Source organism: Rattus rattus, chromosome 1 (genome assembly GCF_011064425.1).
Source record: "Rattus rattus isolate New Zealand chromosome 1, Rrattus_CSIRO_v1, whole genome shotgun sequence".
NCBI lineage: Eukaryota > Metazoa > Chordata > Mammalia > Rodentia > Muridae > Rattus > Rattus rattus.
The window spans coordinates 183061014-183077357 of record NC_046154.1 but is presented as its reverse complement, the minus strand read 5'-3'; positions in this window follow the sequence as shown (position 1 = coordinate 183077357).

Here is a 16344-nt window from a genome sequence, read left to right as displayed (position 1 = left end):
TCTTCTCTTTTCTCACTAAGCTCTGCTGGTGTAATATTGAGTAAATTCAGTAAATTTCAGTAACTAAGCAGGTAAAGAATGAACAAATGAACAAATGAGGAGTGGTATGTTCAATCTTTCTGAGATTCTGTAGCTGATTCTGAACGTATATACAGTTCTCTTCTAAAATTGTATCCTTAATTTTCCCACCATACTGTAGGATATAATTATCTACAACAATCTCCAAATTTGGTGTATGTTTGAAGATACAATAATTAATATACTATTCACTTTTTGTGAGTTCATTCATTGAATTTTTAAGTTTTCAAATTACTATATATATATATAATATATATTTAAGTTGAAAATATACAACTGATTTTGTCCATTAAGTTGAATCACTTTGTAACCATATGTTTGCATTTGCTTTGATAAAATATACTCATTTGAATTTTCATTTTTCATATAATTTTTTTTGTTGTTTTCTTAACTTGTCCATTGCTGATGCTGTTCATTGCTTCCTTATATGTTATGATGCTCCTTAATAATTCTTGCATTATACATACTTATTGGGTCCAGTTAAGAGGAAACCAAGTTGAGGACATATTTAGCTTGGGTTTAGTAGAATATAATTGAATGGTTCACAATACTTTGAGGATGTAGGTAAATGATTAATAACTATGTGTAGATTCCAGGAATAATTATATAATTTTACCATGAAACCTCTCAAGGGCACACTGACACTGACAAAGTCATGCTGAAATACATTGTTGTCTTCTGACTTTCAGTATCAGGAGGATAAAGTTGTAAAGGAGATAAAAACTGATATTTTTGAGTCCAGGAGCTAGCTAGTTGTCATGAATATTCTAATCAAGGACATATAAAAGTTTGGTTTTCAACTTATAAAACAACTCTCAGTGAGAGCAGAATATACTTTGATCAATTGTGGTTCTATACTTTTGTAGAACCTATTATAAAATATCTTTCATTTAAAAAGATAAGGTTAAAAGGTAGATAAGTATTCTAGAGTTTTTAATCAATTAATTAAAGATATTATTTTTCTGGCTGTTTATGATATTTTTCAGCTCAATCTTTTTAGGTCTTCATGATATTTTTTATATTTTCTTGGATTAACATATATTTACACTATTTTTTGTTTTAAAATTGTCCATAGCATATACATTTCTGGGCTCATAAACCTAGATAATACAGATTAATATGTAGCCTATGCTTTAATGTTCTTATATGTTGAATGTCATTTGTTGTTCTTTTTCTGTCTTTTATTATTGCTGTTTTTGTTGTTGTTATTGTTGTTACTAGGTATCAAATGCAGGAAATAAAGGCCTTAAGCATATTAGGATATTTTTTTAACCTACTATGCCACATATGTGCCCAGTAGAAGGGCCATCTTTTGAAACATGTGTAGTTTTCAGAGACTGCAGTCCTGAAGAAAACAGATTCTTCCTGGGCTGGAATGCTCTAACTATAAACTTTTACCTTTATATATGAATTATCTCAGATGTTTATAGTAATCAAAATGCCCAATGGCGAAGTTTAGTTACTTAAAACATGAGGTATTTATACTTATAGTGTCAATATAAATGGCAGGCAGCAAGTAGCCATCCAAGGATGTTTATAACTGCATATGTTAAGGCAAGGTATATGATGAGTAGCAATGAGAGGGAAGCTGTATGAAAGCCACATCTATTTCTATCACAAGCCATAGATCAAAACAGAAGGAAGTTCCAGGATTGTACAATGTCCATAAGGGCTTGTACTTCTTAAATAATTTTTCACTTTTCAATAGCCTGACCTTGTGATCAAGCCTTGAAATATCAGGAGGAAGTACAGGTAGACATCAAAATTAGATGACACATTGAAGTTGTACTCTGAAAGAAAGAAAGAAAGAAAGAAAGAAAGAAACGAAAAGAAAGAAAGAAAGAAAGAAAGAGAAAGAAGGAAGGAAAGAAAGAAAGAAAGGAAGGAAAGAGGAAAGAGAGAAAGAAAGAAAGAAAGAAAGAAAGAAAGAAAGAAAGAAAGAAAGGAAGGAAGGGAGGGGGAGGGAAGGAAGGAAGGAAGGGAGGAAGGAAGGAAAGAAAGAAAGAAGAAAGGAAGCTGAATCTCTCTTCCTGAGAAGCTATTAGGTACTAGTAGCTCCTCAGCTAGGTGTAGGACAGGGTGAATTCCTTCACATCTTTTCTGAACTTGGTCTTGTGAATATGCTTTTGATTTGGCTAGAAAATATGAAGTATTTCCTAAGAGGGAAGAAAACACTCAGAGGAGAAAGGATGTCATGGACTGAAGCAAGGCTTCTCCAAGAGAATTCGCTTGGATAAATAAAAGGGAACGTGTTATATCTGCCATTGTAACCCTATTACGTATGTAACTCAGGAAACCATTAAGCTTTCCAAAATTTCCTTATCTATACTGGTAAAGTATAATCCTTAAAATTTGTTGTGAAAATTAGATTTGATAGCAGTAGAAATACTTGAGTAAAACGTGCACTAATTACAGGTATTGACGATGATGGTTAATGAAACAGCAATTGCTTCAGTTGACTGGACTTGCAAGTAACTGCACAGTTGTTGAATTCTATGAGTTCTCTGGTGACCAGGCTACTCTTTTCTTGTTTATCCTCATACTCATATCTCCTAACAAATGCTTGATGTAGACTATGGTTAAAAAATATTATTGACTGAATGAATAAATGATTGTATCTCTAACTGAAAAAGTTGGTTTTAAATAGAAAACAACATGGGCTGTATATTTGTTTAAGTGTTGTGAAATATTTTTCATTCTCCTGATGCAATTGCCATCACAGAGGCTTACTGCTGAGTAATCTTACCCTTTCTAGTTCTTTCTGAACTCTAGCTGGGTGGTTCATCTCATTGGTTCTGGATCAAATGCCTCTCCAAGTTGACTGTTTCAATCTGATTTCTCTCAGCATCTGTCTGAATTGTTCTGCTTGGGCTTAATCTAACTCAGGCAATTTGTTCTAATCTTCTGGATCCTTGATTTTCTGTGGCTTCAAAATACCTCTTCCCAACTGAACTGTGACTGTATGAATTCATGAACAATTCCACTACACAGTACTCATTGGACTCACTCCTAATTAATTCAACTGACTGTGTTAAGGTCTATGTTAAGGTACAATATTAAGGTCTAGATGAAGGGTCTAGGTAACTGCTACCTGGCTAGCCTGCCATTATAAGGAAACTTTCTCCTATACTTTGACTGTTACTAGGGAACTTTCTCATACCCAAGTTGATTATATATTTTGTTATGTTCTGTGCCCTGAGAAACCAGTAACCATAGACATCAGTAGAACTGCTTTGTATAGTTACCCACAATAAGTTTGCACCAACCACCCAGCAGCATTTTCTGCATCTATGCATAAGTTTTCATGGCATTTGATTTTATATACTGCCCCTGGGATAGACCCCAACTTAAGAGATATGAGAAACTATTTTAAATGAGACTTCCATTATATATAGGGGTTGAGTGAAGTTCCCAAGATCTCCCTGGGAACTGATATTCTACTTGGCAGAAAGAAACATGTATGTGGACAAGTGACACCCTACTTGGCAAGTTAAGACATGTTATTAGACCATGCAAGCCTGTGCCACAGTTGAATACCCCAACCAATGGGAGTAGGATAAGTTTATAACAAAGATGTTTTCCTAAGGAAATCCCCTTATCCTTAAATCCTGATTGGTTAAATAACACAGATGTTGGTAGAGCTCTGGTTTCAAAAGCCCTGCTGGACCTTGAGTTGGGGATACAGTTCAGTCCTTGAGCCTGGGATGTGACCCTGATTGATCAGTCTTGGGGACTGACATTCACTAAACCATCATGACAGAGATCAGTTTCTGAGTGGTTTATGTGGCAATTCTCTGACCCCAGTGGACTGAACAGAATTGAACAACACTTTCTTTCCCTGACACTTATGCTCATAAGTAGCTGTTCTTTCTTTGCTGTTCTGTTCTTGTGAGAGTTAAGAGCATTCTATCTTTGACTCATTCTTTCATTTCTTTGTCTGAATTGTCACTTTGCCCCTCAATTAGATGTCACTTTTAAACATGGCTGTTTCCTACTACCAACTAATTTTTTCCTACATTGTTTGGGACTAAAGGTGTCTACTAAAGGCATGTCTTTATTCCAGACAGAGTAGCCATGTGGCTGGATTAAAACTCATCTATGGGGCTCAGCAGTTTAAGAGTACTGACTGCTCTTCTAGAGGTCCTGAGTTCAATTTCTAGCAACCATATGGCAGCTCACAACCATCTGCAGTGGGACCCGATGCCCTCTGGTGGTGTGTCTCAAGAGAGCAGGTGTGTATTCACATATTTATAAGAAATCTTTTTAAAATGAAATTCCTCTGCAAGTATTCTCCTTTAGTCCCATTTATTTTACTTACTAAATAGCAAACTAATAACAATTATAGTTTAGCATGTATCAGATACTATTCTGGGACCTATGCAAAGAATTGTCTATAATTGTCTGATTAGAGATGATAATTATTTGGTAGTACTTTCATGAAAAATGAGATAATTTCTCTAAGTCCTACACATGCATCAAGATGTTGAAGCTAATGTGTGCAGTTATTATTCAGCCCAATGTGTATTTCATATGCACGTATATAAAATATTTAATTGCATGTGTAAAAAAATAATACATTGCAGTTAATATCTAAAATCCTTGAGTTAGTCCTTTATTGTTCTGGTCTCCAGTTTGACCCATTTATTGAAAATATGTCAAAAATACAAGAAGGGAGATGTATAAAGCTATGTAAGTGTTATAATTCATTTGATTGGGGGAAATTTTACGTAACAAAATGATGCTATGAACTTTTATTAGAATTAGTCAAAAATACTCTAACTCAGATCAACAGAGTGATTTTTGATATGCTTGGTTATTCTGATGGTGGAAGCAAGAACAACATTGGATTCTTCTCCTTTTGTTGCTATTCCACAGTTCATTAGAGAGTTAACCATCATGCTTAAGAGCCTTTACATTAGCGACATTAGGTGCTGTTAATGAGAGGGAAAGCTCATTACTTGTACTCATTAAATAAGAGCTCAAATAGTTTGACTTTCTCCTTAAAAGTAGAGAATGTTAGATTTATAAGCATAAATGTGTATGTATGTTCGGCTCTGCATGTAAAACCATTTTTAACCAGTTTTTAAAAGATGCCCTAAATTTGAAAATGAGTAAGTGTCCCTGAGAGGGTTAGTAGTGAGGAAAGGAAGGGGACAATGTTATAATTTTACTCTCCAAAAAAATTAAGAATAGTGATAGGGAGATGTATAATCACATAAGTTGAGAAAAATGTTAAGTGCATCATTAGACTAAGTTATAGTGAGAAATTTTATTTTAAATGTATAGTTGTTTTCAGATGAACAAAGGGTTTATCTTTTAAATTAGATTTCCACCACAATATTTGTACTGTTTTTACTCACACTATAATCATTCAATCTCAGTGCTATCATTTTTGAGTTGTAGAGACACAGGCAAACAAAAAGGATTATGGAAGAGAGAAAATCATTTTCGTGTGGCTGAGGGAAAGATATTTGGAATTCCATGGGATACTGAGCAAATGATTTCTCATCCCACATAATATAAACATAATAGTTTTGTCCGAGATGAATCTTGTTTTTTGGTGATGAGCCATTGGTCTGTGTAATATTTGTAAAAATAAAAATGGTCAGTTTCTCCTTCTAGCGGCAGATGTTTCTCTGCTAATATTGAGATAAACATTTCTGTGGAAGTGTCTGTCAGAAGGATGTGTCTACAGTAGAAACGAACACCAGGGGTATTAGAATGTGTCAGTTAGGGGAAAAATACTCATCAACTGAAAAAAAATAGTATTTGAAAAAGAACTGAGGTAAAATTTCAATTATACATCTCAGTTAACAATATTTACTGTGAAGCATCTTTTCTAGAATTTGTTACCACTTGGTATCTGCAGGCAGATAATGTTTTGGATATTAATATGAAGTGTGGAATATATTTATGTATGAATTATGGTCCTATGCCTTGCCAAACAGCATGGTGAGTTTTCTGCTTTGCCATTCAGATGGAGGCTAATAGGTGCTAAAACAGTATCTATACAGAATAGATAGAAATACTTAACAATGTGTAAAGTAAGATTTAAATCTAGCTATGCTTTTCTCTGGAAATAGTATGTAACTATATTGTACAATATTCCAAACTAGGAAATATAAACATTTTAAAAAGAATTTTCATAGTTGTGAAGTAGGTGGTGGGTACAATTAAGAAAGAAAATAATTTGAATCACTTTAAACAGTCAATTCGTTCATGTTGTTTGTTTTAATTACAATATTAATCATAATAGTAATATTTTACAAAGTTAATTTATATAGATGAACATAGGACTGTATTCACTTTCACCTTATAATGACCACAGAATCATAAAAATTTGTTTGGAAGTATCAGTCTTTCATATGCACTCACTTTTTTGAAAATCTTTGAGATTTTTTTCTTCTAGTAAATGACCCATATATTTTTAAAGTCACTTCTGTCCTTTGTTTAAATTCTCATTATAAGCCCCAAACCTTCAACAAAACAAAATTCAGCAGAAATATCTGGCAGTTTACCACTTACTCCCAGACACACACATGTAGAATCTGCGTCCCTGCCTGTTATATGTTTCAGTGGAGGTTTGCAAAGAGGGATTGTGTCATTTCAGAGCCCAACCTCTAAAAACCTCATACATACCCTATGATACTTCCCTAATGTTTAGAGATTGGGCCAACTCAAATCACTAAGAACCTTAGCATTTCCTACCTAGATCAGGGCTCCTTCCCAATATCTGCATTTTTCTGTTAACAAAATCACCATTTGAGAACTTGTCAAAGGAATAGATTTAAATTCTGAAGTTTGTGATTTTGGTTGGGAACCAGAGTCATTTCAATACTGACCATAGAAGACACAAAGACCCAGAACTGTGTCCATGTTCAAGGAATAAGGAATTTTAGAGGGCCCATCTCTAATTGGGACATCTACATCATAGCCCCCTTCTCAATGTTCGGGGATCATTGGAGATGAGAGTGGCAAGAAAGTGTCTAAGAACAAGAAGGAGTTAAGCTCTGCAGTGAGACATTTGTCGAGACATGGCAGAGCCCAGGCATTCACAGCAGCTATGACATTTTGTCCAAGGCCTATCCAATCAAGCCTGCCAGAAATCCCAGCATAGATGGTGGAAGGAGGCACTCATGACATTCTACACTTCTCTGACTATAAATTGATGATTGTTGGCCTCTGGGAGGAAGTCAGCTTCCTTGAGAGGTATAGATGCTACGGGGCTAACTGTGTTCATGGACATTTTCAAACCCATGAATATACAAATATCACTGAGTGAACTTAGTGGATTTTTAAAAGGGAACACATGATATAGGGAGGAAAAGATGTTGATGGGGAAAGGGAAGTGGGTAGTGGGTGGACTTGATCAAAACGCATTATATGCATCCATTTGATTATCAAATTATCCATAAGAATTCTTCTATAGACTAAATGTTGTAAAATAGAGTTCAAATTACTTAACATATATTGTTTGGGAGCAAAATGATTTTTTATACAATGACCTGTCTCTCCATAATAATGTATTGCCACTTTAGGTTGTACAAAGGTACAAGATCTGTCTGTCTACATGCGATCACAACACAATTTGACATCTTTGAGAGTATTAAACAAGTACATATTTTTATAATTCACAGAAATCTGTCTGCACACTCATTTTATGACTTTAACACAGCAAGCACTCAAAGACATAACCCATGAATAGCAAGATATGAAGGAAAAGTCTAATTGGATGAATCATGGTATTTTTGAAAAAAAAATAGACAATGTCTGCAATTCTTTCCTTTTTCCTCTTAAATCATCAAAGGACTGGCTGGACACATACTTACAGCAGGGTGCTGGTGAGTTTCTACCATGGTGACAGGGTTGCTGTGCTACAGTTGGTAGAATCCCAGATCTCAGACATGGCATTAAGAAATTCAGCATCCAATCACCATATTGTAGTGAATTCACAAAGCAGTCTGGTTACAGACTTCCCAGTGGTCCACATGGTAAACCTTTGCTATGAAATTACTAGTGTGAATTTGTAACCAAAATATATTGTTCACAAAAGAATTCATTCCCCAAACAAGTTATTTCCTTTTTATAACTGATTTATATATTCCATCAGTGTTGTGGATAAAATCCATATAATTTTTCTTCCCTATTTTGTACTTAGCATTTTTTCTCATTATGTTATATTTTTTCTAGATTTTGTATTTCCTGGTATAGTGTTTTGAACATGCTTGGCCCAGGAAGTGGCACTATCAGGAGATGTGGCCTTGTTGGAGGAGGTGTGGCCTTGTTGGAGGAAGTGTCTGATTGTGGGGCTGGGCTTTGAGACCCTCCTCGCAGCCTGAGGACAATCTGCCCTTGGCTTCCTTTGGATAAAGATGTAGAAGGCTTGGTTCCTCCAGTACTGTGCTTCCTGCCTTGATAATAATGGACTGAGCCTCTGAACTTGTAAGCAAGTCCCAATTAAATGTCCTTTATAAGTGTTCCTTGGTCATGGTGTCTTTTCATAGCAATGAAACCATAAGATACATGGTATAAATTTTAATGCACAATATGTAAAAAAAAAATAGAGGCAAAGACATTCTTCCCAAAGACTCAGGGGGATGATGGTTTTGGTTTGACCTTGGGTTTGGACTTCTTGAATCCAGAGTTATGATAATGTATATGATAATTACATATATGCCATATAGTTTGTAGTACTTAATATCATCGCTCATAGGAAAGTAATAGTCACCTCCAATGCCATTTTAAATGACCTAGTTTGATAAGGAGCACATAGCTTAAATAAGGAGTCATTTGGGGGTACGTCACCCATTCAGTTTATGTTCCTAGTCTGATTTAAGTAGAAGTATGTATGTCCTTTCCTGTCTGTGAGTATGAATCTGTCTCTATATAGGAATATATGCAGACAATAAGGTAGGAATCAAAATAAAACAAACAAATGAACAAACAACAAAACAAATAAAAACAGCTCGTGACTGCCTAAGCATGAACTGATGAACAAGGGCAACACCAATCGACATGTTAAATTGGACAGTGAAAACCTACATGAAGAATTTCAGGCCCCTGAGGTATTCTGAGGATGGGATAAATAGTGTTGCCCTGCAATAAACACACCAATTGGTTATCCAATTCCAAACAGTGAGTCCTAAAGTCATTCAGACTGCGTGGCATTTATGCCATTAATATATGCCTACCTATGTATTTAGCATTTACCTTATTGGTATGTTACAGCAATGACGTTCCTGTTTATAGAGCTTGTCTTTGTGATAGAATGTTACAATTTTGGAGAAAACTCCATCCCTTTCTTTGGTTTTCCTTTGAATCACATTCTTCCCACCCATCTTCCACAGTAATCCCGGAACCATAGACTGGGTGACCTCTGTGCTATAGTATTCCTGTGCCGAAAGCAGCCATTTGTTCTGCAGTGCATCACCAGTGTTTCTGAGTTGAGGCTGGCATCACTGGCAATCTATGGACGTAAAACCACATGTTTAGAAGGCAGTTAATAGTGACATCACACCCATCTAGTAAAACAATGGAAATTGCTTTCCCATTGGGACTTAGGACCTCTCCAACTATAGGTTTTGTCTTAGTTTACAGTACCAGATGTTGACTCTCTCCTCAGTAACAGGCCTTAATCCAAGCAGAAGAGAGTTGGTTTCATCCATGATAGCTGAACCACTGTTGTAGTAGCAGTCACATCCTTCCTGGCATGTCAGTATTTTACCACACAGGTTCCATTGATAAGCAGATAAAAAGGTGGGTGATTGTTCTTACCAGTGCCCTGTCTAGCCTCTTCACGAAAAATGAAAGTCAGGCAATAGGACAGAAGGCTCTATTTCAGTTCCAGCTTAATTTCTTCATTCCTTGCTATCAAAACATGTAATGTCTTCAGCAGTAGGGTCTAACCGTCTAGTTTTGACAAAAAGCCAACAACATTAGAAATATCCTTTATGGTGTTGAGACTTCAGGGACTTCCAAGGCAAACATCTCACAGGGAAGTAGCCCACCTTTGGCACTGGGGTTTTCAGCAATAACCTTATGGGTTATGGGAGTGGCCTTTCCCACTCATGTCCGTACCCTTTGGCTTTTGCTTTAACAACCCATTCTTTTCTTGAATTGTAATGTAAGAACAAGTAAGTTCAAGTACCACTGTACCTGGTCATCTCTCCAATGGCATTCCAGATCCAAAAAACACTGAAAGGGTGACCTCATGGCACCTATATAACAAAAGTTCTTCCAGAGGATGAGCAGGGCAAGGCAACACCTAGAACCATCATCCCATCACAAATAGAAGGGCTGTAAATATAACCTCTGGAGCACTCTGAAAGTCTCTTGTTTATTCTAAGTAAGTGTTAGGTGCACCGGATGTTCACAACTGAGAAGATAGTATCATAAGACAGGCCAAATATAGTATGAAGAGGTCCCATTCATTTTTATCATTTGCTTCCTCCACAGATCAAGTTTTGGCAAAGAATAGATAGGGAGTACAAATTAACTCCCATTAAACCCCAGTCATTCTCCCTGAGACATTACATTTCCATATCCTGGAGCTCTTTCATGGGCATCTCCTATATTTCTGCATGCCTGATGAATTTAGTAGAGTGACTTAATCTGTTCAGATCTGTTGAGGACACTGCCCTCCCCAGTCACACCTCGAGGTGGCACAGTGGATGCACCTGTAGCTGTTGCTTCACCATGTGTTGCTGTTGGGTGAGATCCTGGATGGGGGTAATTATCTACACATGGATAGGCTTTACTGTCTTCGCTTGTGTTGTTCTATTAGGGATAGGCAAATGGATGGAAGTATAAAATATCATCCTGGGTGAGGTAACCCAGACCCATAAGGACATGCATGATATTGACTCACTGATACGTAGATATTAGTCATTAAGTACAGAATATTCATGATACACCTCACAGACCCAAAGAATTTAAACAAGAAGGAAGATCCAAGCAGGGATGGTTGAATCACACTTAGAAGAGGGAACAAAATAATCATTGGAAAAGAAGAAAGGGAAATGGGTGAAAGAAGGGAGGGGGAAGGCAGTGGAGACCAGGAGGATAAATGGAAATCTGCCGAGGGTTGGGGGGGGGGAAATCTCTACAAAGTTCCAGAGACCAGGAATTAGGGAGGCACCCAGGAGTCAATGCAGGTAATAGTAGCCAAGATCACTAACAGCTGGTACATGGAACCTAAAGGGCCACCTCCTGTAGCCAGGCAGGACCCCCAGTGTTGGGATAAGGACAACAACTCACCCAATTTGTCCTGTCTAAAGATATTCAGTGACAAAGATGGAGCAGAGACTGAAGAAATGGCGAACCAATAAATCCCATGGGCAAGGACCACTCTGAAATTTCTAATGACATTCTATTATTGATGTGTTTATAAAAAGATAAAGATAAACAGAGGAGGGGATATGTCTTGGTGGAGGTGTAGTCTGCTATGGGGGAATGGGGTTCCTTGGTGGGTCCATGCTGAGGAATCCCTTCTCCCTGAGGGACCAGTCACATGATGATATAATGTAGAATAGAGTTTATTCAGGCCATAGGCAGGGGAGTTGAGAGGGTAATGGAGGCAGAAACAGGAGAGAGAGAGAGAGAGAGAGAGAGAGAGAGAGAGAGAGGAGAGAGAAGAGAGAGAAGGAGAAATAGACACTGGGGACACTGGGAGGGGCAAGAGCAAGAGAGGAGGGGAGGAGGGAAAGCAGCCCTTTTATACTTTTATCGTGAGTTAGGTATACCTGGCTATTGCCACGTAACTGTAGGGTGGAGCTTGGACAAAATGCTAACAATTATGCTTGCAAACAGGATCATAGAATAACTGTTTTCAGAGAGACTCTATCTAGATGCTGATTGAAACTGATGCAGATACCCACAGCCAAACGTTGGACTGAAGTCTTGAACGTTAATGGAAGAATTGGGGAAGGATCGAAGACCCAAAATGGGATGGGATCCCCACAGGAAGATCAAGAGAGTCAACTTATTTGGATCCCTGGGAATTCTCAGAGACCGAGCTGCCAGCCAACAAACATCTATGGGCTAGAACGAAGCCCCTGGCACATACGTAGTAGACATCTTCTCAGTTTTCATCACTGCTTTGTCAGGCCTTGGTGGGAGAGAATGCACCTAATCTGGGAGAGACTCGATGAGTCAGGGTGGAAGGATACTGGGGAGGTGAGGGCAGGGGGCACCCTCTCAGAGGAGAAGAGGAAGAGAGAGGAGGAAAGACAATGTAAAGGGGGGACCAAGAGGGGAGCAGCGTTTGGGATGTTAATTAATTAATTAATTAAAAATATTCTAATTCCGTAGATTGCACCACTGATTATTTTCTGGCCATCCCAGTTTCTTGCATGGGACAATGATTAATCTTTATGCTGCTTTACAGATTTTTTTTTTCCTTTTCACACTAAAGGTTGGACTGGAGGGATAACTTTTATCATTTTTTCCCATCTCTCTTTCATCGTGTATTTATCTAATCACTTGCCAAAAATAAACCTCAGATGCATTTCCAATAAATCACAGCTATGGCCACTCTTGACTAATCTCAGGGACTTCAAACTTTCCTCTAAATCTTTTACTAACCCAGGGCATCTGCTTATTCAGATGGTGGACCCTATTTACCGTGCAGGCACGCTACTCATAAGTGAAGACTGCCGGCCTGGGATTCCTCCCAGAGACACTCTTCACCCTGAGAGTTTAGCCTTTGTCACATGTCACACAACCCATAGAAAGAACTGCACAGCTGCTGTCATAGGGAAGAGGCACATCAATCCGCACTGTATAAGAGAAGACAGCTGCATTGTTCTTTCCTTTGTGAAGGATCCCCCAAGGGATGCTCAGCTACAGCTTTACGCACACCCTCTACCCACAGCCGGGACCAATACACAGCCTTTCCTATTTATCTTTTGTTTTAAAACTCTGAAACTGAGCAAGCCCCGGTTAAATGCTTTCTTTTAGAAGAATTACCATAGCCGTAGCGTCTCTTCATAGCAACAGGACAGTGACTAAGCCATTATTTTCATTGTTTAAGATATTTGGGAAGGAATCTGGATTCTTGCAGATAGTACTTATAAGTTATATGCCAAGTTCCTTTAAAAAGCTTTGAGATAGGGTCTTGCTATGTTGCTCAGTCTGGCGATATATATATATTCACAAACCTGCAAAGTCAGGGCTTAGCTACTACTCTAGCATGGCTTTGCTACCTAACCATGCCTATTTTTAACTCTGCCACTATTATAGTCCAAATTAACATCTTCTGTGACTTGAATCTCTCTCCTAGACTCCAAAGTCTTTACTGATTCCCACTCTTTCCTCACTTAATTGCATAAAAACATGTCAGTAGTTCTGTTAGAAACCACTTTTAAATGTCTGCCCCTGATATCCTGGATTGTGTCAGGACCACCATGATTCTGCCTTTCTACCTCCCTTTCTGTCTCATATCATTTCCTCCTTTTGTTCCTCAGCAGTACTCACGTGGATCTCTTCCTGATTTGTGAAATATTTAGATTTGTCTACTCAAAGCCATTGGTTTGCATTCCTCAGTTTTCTCTAACAATGTATATTGTTCTCAAGTTGAAGATGTCTTCCCAAGCTTCATTGCTTGATTTTTCAAAGAATCTTTTTTGGCTATCCCAACACCAGTACCAGGTTTTGCCCAACAGCTTATGATGCTTCTTTTCAAAATATTTCTAGTATTTGAAAGTCTCCCCCTATATCTGTGTATATTTGGCTATGGCACATAAATGTGTTTCCTATATAAAGAGATGAGAGGTATTAGATATCTCTGGGTTCTGTGTTTGGAATCAATAGCTGGTTGTGATCCACTATCCATGGATGCTGGGAGTCAAACTTGGCTTATCCACAGAGAATTACAAGCTTTTATTGTAAGGCTTTTAAAATAACTTTGCAATTCTAGTAATTGAATAATTTTATGTTTTATTCTTTATATTTTAGGTATAATTTAGATCTGTAAGAAAAGGCCTTCCACTGCTGACCACAGTAATTTCTTTGTCTGGAAGAGTAATCCAATTGTTTGGAAGTGTTTTAATCATTATTTGTTGAATAAATTGTGACATCAAACTGTATTTAAGGAGATAACTATGTTCTACTTATTCTAATTAAAATTTATTTTTCTGTCTTTGTACTTTGCACAAAAATATCAGCAAGAGAACCACAGTTAATAGGTTTACTTTGTCACAGTTTCATTCTTATTTAAAAAGATTAGTCCATACTTGATATACTTAACCAGCTTTCTTCTCATGAAGGGGAATTTTTCTGAGCATCATCTGTAGCAGAAATTCTGAAACTTAATGAATAACTAAAAACTATCTGGGAAAGTTGCAGGAAAATGCAGGTGCCATTCCAGACCATTTTATTTACCAGTACAACTTCCATCTCAATTATCTTCTTTCCTTGCAATGCCCTTGTATTTCTAGTTCTGCTGCTGTTGGATGCTTCTCGTGGCGGTTTGAATGAGAATGTGCCTTATTGGCGCACATATTTGAATGTGAGGTCCCAGTTAGTGGAACTGTATGAGAAGTATTAGAAGGTGTGACTTTGTTGGAGTACTTCTGGCCAATAGTTCTCTGTGAGAGGTGAATCATCCTAAAGGAAGATTGTCACTCGTGGCAGGCTTTGAATTTTCAAAAGCTCTGTAAATCATCTCTGCCCATATCAATGTTGCTATAAAGCTAAGTTTAGAACAAAGCAAATCTAACAAGATCCTTTATGTGGAACTTGAATGAATTATCCTTTCAGCTTGGCTGAGACCTTCCAAGAGACTTACTGCAAATGAGAAGTTATGACCTATTGGTTAATACTTAGTGTTTCATCAGTGATAAGGACAGAAATGACTAGCATTATATATCACAGATATTCAGTCAAATTTCAAGTATCTCATTAATTAACGCTATTCAAGTATTTATTGTGATTGCTTGCTATGTGATAGGTATGGCATTATTTATTAATCAGCAGACTTGTTTCATTTTTTTAAAAAAAATCCTATTCTGCAAATTCATTATTCTAGTATAAGAGAATGGTTCTAGTATTTATATTTGAAAATTAGACATTAATTCATGAGTCCATAGATAGAATGCATAAAATATATTTCTCAGTCGGAACATTATTTTGGTATTCCTCAGATGTTATTGTATAGGTCAGTGTCATTCTTCTTTTATTCATTGGATATTTTAATTGTTTACATTTTAAATATTAGCCTCTTTCCCAGTTTCCTTTATTTGAATAAGTTTTTGCTATCCTGGGTTTTTTGTTACTCCAAATGAATTCGCAAATTGCTCTTTCTAATTTTATGAAGAATTGAGTGGAAGTTTTGATGGGGATTGCATCGAATCTGTAGATTGCTTTTGGCAAGATGTCCATTTTTACTATACTAATCCTGCCACCTATGAGTATAGGAGATCTTTCCATCTTCTGAGATCTTTGATTTTTTCTTCAGAGACTCAAAGTTCTTGTCATGAAGATCTTTCAATTGCTTGGTTAGAATAACACCAATGTATTTTATATTCTTTGTGACTATTATGAAGGGTGTTATTTGCCTAATGTCTTTCTCAGCCTGTTTATCCTCTGAGGAGAGGAAGGCTACTGATTTGTTTGAGTTCGGTTTATATCCAGCCACTTTGCTGAAGTTGTTGATCAGGTTTTGGGAGTTCTCTGATGGAATTTTTGGGAATTTTTGACTTTTCCCTTTCCAATTTGTATCCCTTTGACCTCCTTTCATTGATTGCTATGGCTAGGTCTTCAATTACTATATTGGATCGGTAGGGACTTCTCTTAGTCCCTGATTTTAGTGGGATTGCTTCAAGTTTCTCTTCATTTAGTTTGGTGTTGGCTACTGGCTAGCTGTATATTGCTTTTACTATGTTTAAGTATGGGCCTTGAGTTCCTTATCTTTCCAACACTTTTACTATGAAGGGGAGTCGAATTTTGTTAATCTAATGAGATGATCATGTGGTTTTTTTCTGTGATTTATTTATGTCATGGATTATGTTGGTGTATTTCCTTATATTGAATTATCCCTGTATCTCTGGGATGAAGCTCACTTGATCATGATGAAAGATCATTTTGATATGTTTTTGGATTCAGTTTGTAAGAATTTTTTTCATCTTTATTAACTTGGGTATTTCTTACTTACATTTCGATTGTTATTCCCTTTCCCAGTTTCCAGGACAGCATCCCCATAACCCCTCTCTCTCCCCTTCTCTATGGGTGTTTTACCATCCCCGCATTACCACCCTCCCTCCAACAATC